We start from the raw sequence: 6385 nt of genomic DNA on the forward strand, positions 1-6385 counted from the left end.
GTGTACCATTACACTGTTATAGATATAGCTGTGTCTGTGTACCATTACACTGTTATAGATATAGCTGTGTCTGTGTACCATTACACTGTTATAGATATAGCTGTGTGTACCATTACACTGTTATAGATATAGCTGTGTACCATTACACTGTTATAGATATAGCTGTGTCTGTGTACCATTACACTGTTATAGATATAGCTGTGTCTGTGTACCATTACACTGTTATAGATATAGCTGTGTCTGTGTACCATTACACTGTTATAGATATAGCTGTGTGTACCATTACACTGTTATAGATATAGCTGTGTCTGTGTACCATTACACTGTTATAGATATAGCTGTGTCTGTGTACCATTACACTGTTATAGATATAGCTGTGTCTGTGTACCATTACACTGTTATAGATATAGCTGTGTCTGTGTACCATTACACTGTTATAGATATAGCTGTGTGTACCATTACACTGTTATAGATATAGCTGTGTCTGTGTACCATTACACTGTTATAGATATAGCTGTGTCTGTGTACCATTACACTGTTATAGATATAGCTGTGTCTGTGTACCATTACACTGTTATAGATATAGCTGTGTCTGTGTACCATTACACTGTTATAGATATAGCTGTGTGTACCATTACACTGTTATAGATATAGCTGTGTCTGTGTACCATTACACTGTTATAGATATAGCTGTGTCTGTGTACCATTACACTGTTATAGATATAGCTGTGTGTACCATTACACTGTTATAGATATAGCTGTGTACCATTACACTGTTATAGATATAGCTGTGTCTGTGTACCATTACACTGTTATAGATATAGCTGTGTGTACCATTACACTGTTATAGATATAGCTGTGTCTGAGTGTACCATTACACTGTTATAGATATAGCTGTGTCTGAGTGTACCATTACACTGTTATAGATATAGCTGTGTGTACCATTACACTGTTATAGATATAGCTGTGTCTGTGTACCATTACACTGTTATAGATATAGCTGTGTCTGTGTACCATTACACTGTTATAGATATAGCTGTGTCTGTGTACCATTACACTGTTATAGATATAGCTGTGTGTACCATTACACTGTTATAGATATAGCTGTGTCTGTGTACCATTACACTGTTATAGATATAGCTGTGTCTGTGTACCATTACACTGTTATAGATATAGCTGTGTCTGTGTACCATTACACTGTTATAGATATAGCTGTGTCTGTGTACCATTACACTGTTATAGATATAGCTGTGTGTACCATTACACTGTTATAGATATAGCTGTGTCTGTGTACCATTACACTGTTATAGATATAGCTGTGTCTGTGTACCATTACACTGTTATAGATATAGCTGTGTGTACCATTACACTGTTATAGATATAGCTGTGTACCATTACACTGTTATAGATATAGCTGTGTCTGTGTACCATTACACTGTTATAGATATAGCTGTGTGTACCATTACACTGTTATAGATATAGCTGTGTCTGAGTGTACCATTACACTGTTATAGATATAGCTGTGTCTGAGTGTACCATTACACTGTTATAGATATAGCTGTGTGTACCATTACACTGTTATAGATATAGCTGTGTCTGTGTACCATTACACTGTTATAGATATAGCTGTGTGTACCATTACATTGTTATAGATATAGCTGTGTCTGTGTACCATTACACTGTTATAGATATAGCTGTGTGTACCATTACACTGTTATGGATATAGCTGTGTGTACCATTACACTGTTATAGATATAGCTGTGTCTGTGTGTACCATTACACTGTTATAGATATAGCTGTGTCTGTGTACCATTACACTGTTATAGATATAGCTGTGTCTGTGTACCATTACACTGTTATAGATATAGCTGTGTACCATTACACTGTTATATATATAGCTGTGTACCATTACACTGTTATAGATATAGCTGTGTCTGTGTACCATTACACTGTTATAGATATAGCTGTGTGTACCATTACACTGTTATAGATATAGCTGTGTCTGAGTGTACCATTACACTGTTATAGATATAGCTGTGTCTGAGTGTACCATTACACTGTTATAGATATAGCTGTGTGTACCATTACACTGTTATAGATATAGCTGTGTCTGTGTACCATTACACTGTTATAGATATAGCTGTGTGTACCATTACACTGTTATAGATATAGCTGTGTCTGTGTACCATTACACTGTTATAGATATAGCTGTGTGTACCATTACACTGTTATAGATATAGCTGTGTGTACCATTACACTGTTATAGATATAGCTGTGTCTGTGTGTACCATTACACTGTTATAGATATAGCTGTGTCTGTGTACCATTACACTGTTATAGATATAGCTGTGTCTGTGTACCATTACACTGTTATAGATATAGCTGTGTACCATTACACTGTTATATATATAGCTGTGTACCATTACACTGTTATAGATATAGCTGTGTACCATTACACTGTTATAGATATAGCTGTGTGTACCATTACACTGTTATAGATATAGCTGTGTACCATTACACTGTTATAGATATAGCTGTGTACCATTACACTGTTATAGATAAAGCTGTGTCTGTGTACCATTACACTGTTATAGATATAGCTGTGTACCATTACACTGTTTGTACTGTGTGTACCAGTTATCTTATTGAGCTTGGTATAAATGTGTTCTGTAGTTTTAGTGCTTTGTTAAAGGATGTCTTCTTTTCAAACATTTGCTGACTCAAGAAAACTGTTCACTTTTAATGTTTTTGCTGAAATATGCATTTAATGATGTAAGAAATCTTTTATTTGAAGAATAAATGTGTTTGTAATAGAAGATACAGACGTACATATCATGACATTGTTCTTTGCTAAATGAAGATCAGTATTTTTAGACTAAGGATGTTTTATTAGAACTAGTTTATTTATATCAGACACGAGCATTACGACAGTCCAATAAGCCACTAGATAGACATCCCCAGATGACATATTGGATTTTTTTAAAGGAGGGGTGGTGTGACACCCAACAGAGACAGAAAAACAGATTTTTAGCCAACTATCATCAGATGGTGTGCTAACCAAATCGCCCTGTGTCCATGGCTCATCCGTATCTCCGTTTTACCATTCCTCCGTAAACTATTTTTGTAATCACTATTTCTCAGAAAGTACTAAAATGATCTTTCTCAAATTCCATCCGTAAGTTCCCCTTGGTCCCTAGTTGTGCATAAAGCATTTTTGACCAATCGGAAAACAACATGGCAGACAGGCAGGTTGCTTCTGCTATATCGTGTTACAAGGGATGATAGATATGTTGTGAGCCTCGTATTGAAGGAGTTACTCAAGGATGTTCTTTTTAATTCCTACTGATCTTTGATTACATAGGGCCGTGTACCCAAGGCCGTGTACCCAAGGACTGGTCTCATTTAGTTAGTTTATTTCGACGAGGTAGGACTCTTAAAGTAAACAAGACAAGCGTCTTTTGCAAAAAAGACAAAATCAGTGAAAGAGCAGTGATCCAATATTTGCATAAAAATGTTCAACACCTGAGGATATCCATAATGATATGATAGCAACACTAGGGAAAGATGTCCTTTAATATGCTACAGTGAAAAGGTGGGTGGTGGAATTTAAGCGCGGCCGATAGAGCCTTGAGGATGACCCCCGCCCTGGAAGGTCTGTCAATGTTACAACCCAAGAAATGGCCAATAAAGTTCAGGATAATGTTATGATTTTTTTTTTTTCATTTCAAAATATTCTATTAACAATACATATATAATACATACAAATATTTAAGCATGCAAATACAGCATTGTTAAAAGAATCAGACAACAGGCTAAGCCTATATAAGTCTTCTTCCAGAAAAAAACTTCAGGTTAGACCCGACAGAAAGATGTTACACTCCCTCTTTTGATGCTAAAGTATAATTATAAAGTATTGAAGGTAAATGTATTTAAACAAGAGTAAGACAGTGAGAGGAACCACATACGTCATTCCAATACATAAATAAAAGGTATAATTAATTAAATAGTCCAATGGCATCGCTAAGATTCATAAAAGTACCATTATTCTTTAGTGAAGTAAAAGCACAGCATCTTTCTGTCAGGTCTATAAATGATGACTTGTATGTAATAAAATAATCAACAAGGATTCACTCACACATTCATTCACACATTCATACTAGAATGTTGTTACAATACGATTATTGTTAAATAGAAGATGAGGATGAACAATATTCAGCCTACGAGTGAAATTCATAGCTATTGTTTTATTAGGATTAAAGAAAATTTGCCATTGATCAGCCCATTCAGAAATTGAAGCTAGATCATCATTAATCATTTTAGTAGGTGTATCTAGGTCATTATTAGTGTGTACTATAACATAGAGGGAGGTGTCATCAGCAAAGAGTTTTATATTAGAAGTTATATTATTGGTGATGTCATTAATGAACAGAAGAAATAGAAAGGGACCAAGGACAGATCCTTGAGGGACTCCTGCAGATATAAGTCTAGTGCTTGATTTATAACCTTCAAAAACAACCCTTTGTTTTCTGTCAGATAGATAGGCTTTGAACCAATCAAATAATTTACCTTTAATTCCATATGTTTTTAATTTGTGTAAGAGACCTGAATGCCATACTCTATCAAAAGCTTTACTTATATCACAGAAAACAAAGCGCAAGTCTTTACCTTGGTCTAAATTATTACTTATAGTATTATAAATATCAGTTAATTGATTTACTGTTGAGTCAGTGGGTCGAAAACCTGACTGGTGTTCACTTAACATATTATGACTAGAAATATAATTATAAGTATATTTAAAAATAATCTTTTCCAACATTTTAATAAAGACAGATGTAACAGCAATGGGTCTATAATTATTAAGATCACTGACTTCACCTTTTCCTTTATAGAGTGCAGTAACATTGGCAACTTTTAAAATATCTGGAATTTCACCACTAGATAATGTTTTATTGAACAATAGTTTCAGTGGATAAACTAAGGATGGCGAAATATGTTTTACAATAATTGGTAAGATACTATCAGGTCCAGCTGGTTTGTTTTTATTAAGAATATGTAGTTGGACAACAATATCTTGTTCAGTTATATAAATATCAGAAAGTTCAAAATCGGTCAGGGGAGGTAACTCAGGTAGGTTAGTGTCTAATGTTATGATTGACAGATGAGTCACAGAAAGATATATAGCCAGTAGAGTTGTCATTTCACAGGAAAGAGTACATTCCATTCTGACCAAGGATCTGAGAAAGCTTTCGGCCCGATCGGTACCAAGATTTCTGACAGTTGATCAGAAGCACACCAGGTGAACATTACAGCGTGCTTATGTTAACCTTTTTGCGGAAGATCCTGCCAACTTTCTTCATTTTACCCCAGCGGCCAAACAACAATTGAAACTAGATTTGATCAAGATCAAAACACGGGATTTCCAACAAGAAGATGATCGCAGACATGTTCTCGTTCTGACGAACGCTTTTGTACGTTTTACCTACGATTTCTCTTCGTTTTCTCTTCGCTTCCCTTCTTTAACCAATCTTTAAAATAACGTTTTCTTTCACATACGATGAAAATAAACCGTTTTAAAAGAATTTAAATTTTTAGATTTTGTATCATTTGACCTCCGTAAATCGTGTATCTCGTACCTTGTATAGTGTTAACTGTACCTGTATCTCGTGCCTTGTATCGTGTTAACTTTACCTGTATCTCGTACCTTGTATCGTGTTAACTGTACCTGTATCTCGTACCTTGTATCGTGTTAACTGTACCTGTATCTCGTACCTTGTATCATGTTAACTGTACCTGTATCTCGTACCTTGTATAGTGTTAACTGTACCTGTATCTCGTATCTTGTATCGTGTTAACTGTACCTGTGTCTCGCACCTTGTATCGTGTTAACTGTACCTGTATCTCGTACCTTGTACTGTGTTAACTGTACCTGTAACTCGTACCTTGTATCGTGTTAACTGTACCTGTGTCTCGCACCTTGTATCGTGTTAACTGTACCTGTATATCATACCTTGTATCGTGCTTACTAAACCGTGAATCGTGTATCTCGTACCTTCTATCGTGTTAACTGTACCCTGTATCTCGCACCTTGTATCGTGTTAACTGTACCTGTATCTCGTACCTTGTATCGTGTTTACTGTACCTGTATCTCGTACCTTGTATCGTGTTAACTGTACCTGTGTCTCGCACCTTGTATCGTGTTAACTGTACCTGTATATCATACCTTGTATCGCGTTTACTAAACCATGAATCGTGTATCTCGTACCTTGTATCGTGTTTGTTGTACTGTGAATTGTGTATCTCGTACCTTGTATCGTGTTTACTGTACTGTGAATCCCGTTCCATGTATCGTCTATCCCGTACCGTGTATCGTGTATTCCATAGCGTG

This window comes from Pecten maximus, chromosome 7 (genome assembly GCF_902652985.1).
Source record: "Pecten maximus chromosome 7, xPecMax1.1, whole genome shotgun sequence".
Classification (NCBI taxonomy): Eukaryota; Metazoa; Mollusca; class Bivalvia; order Pectinida; family Pectinidae; genus Pecten; species Pecten maximus.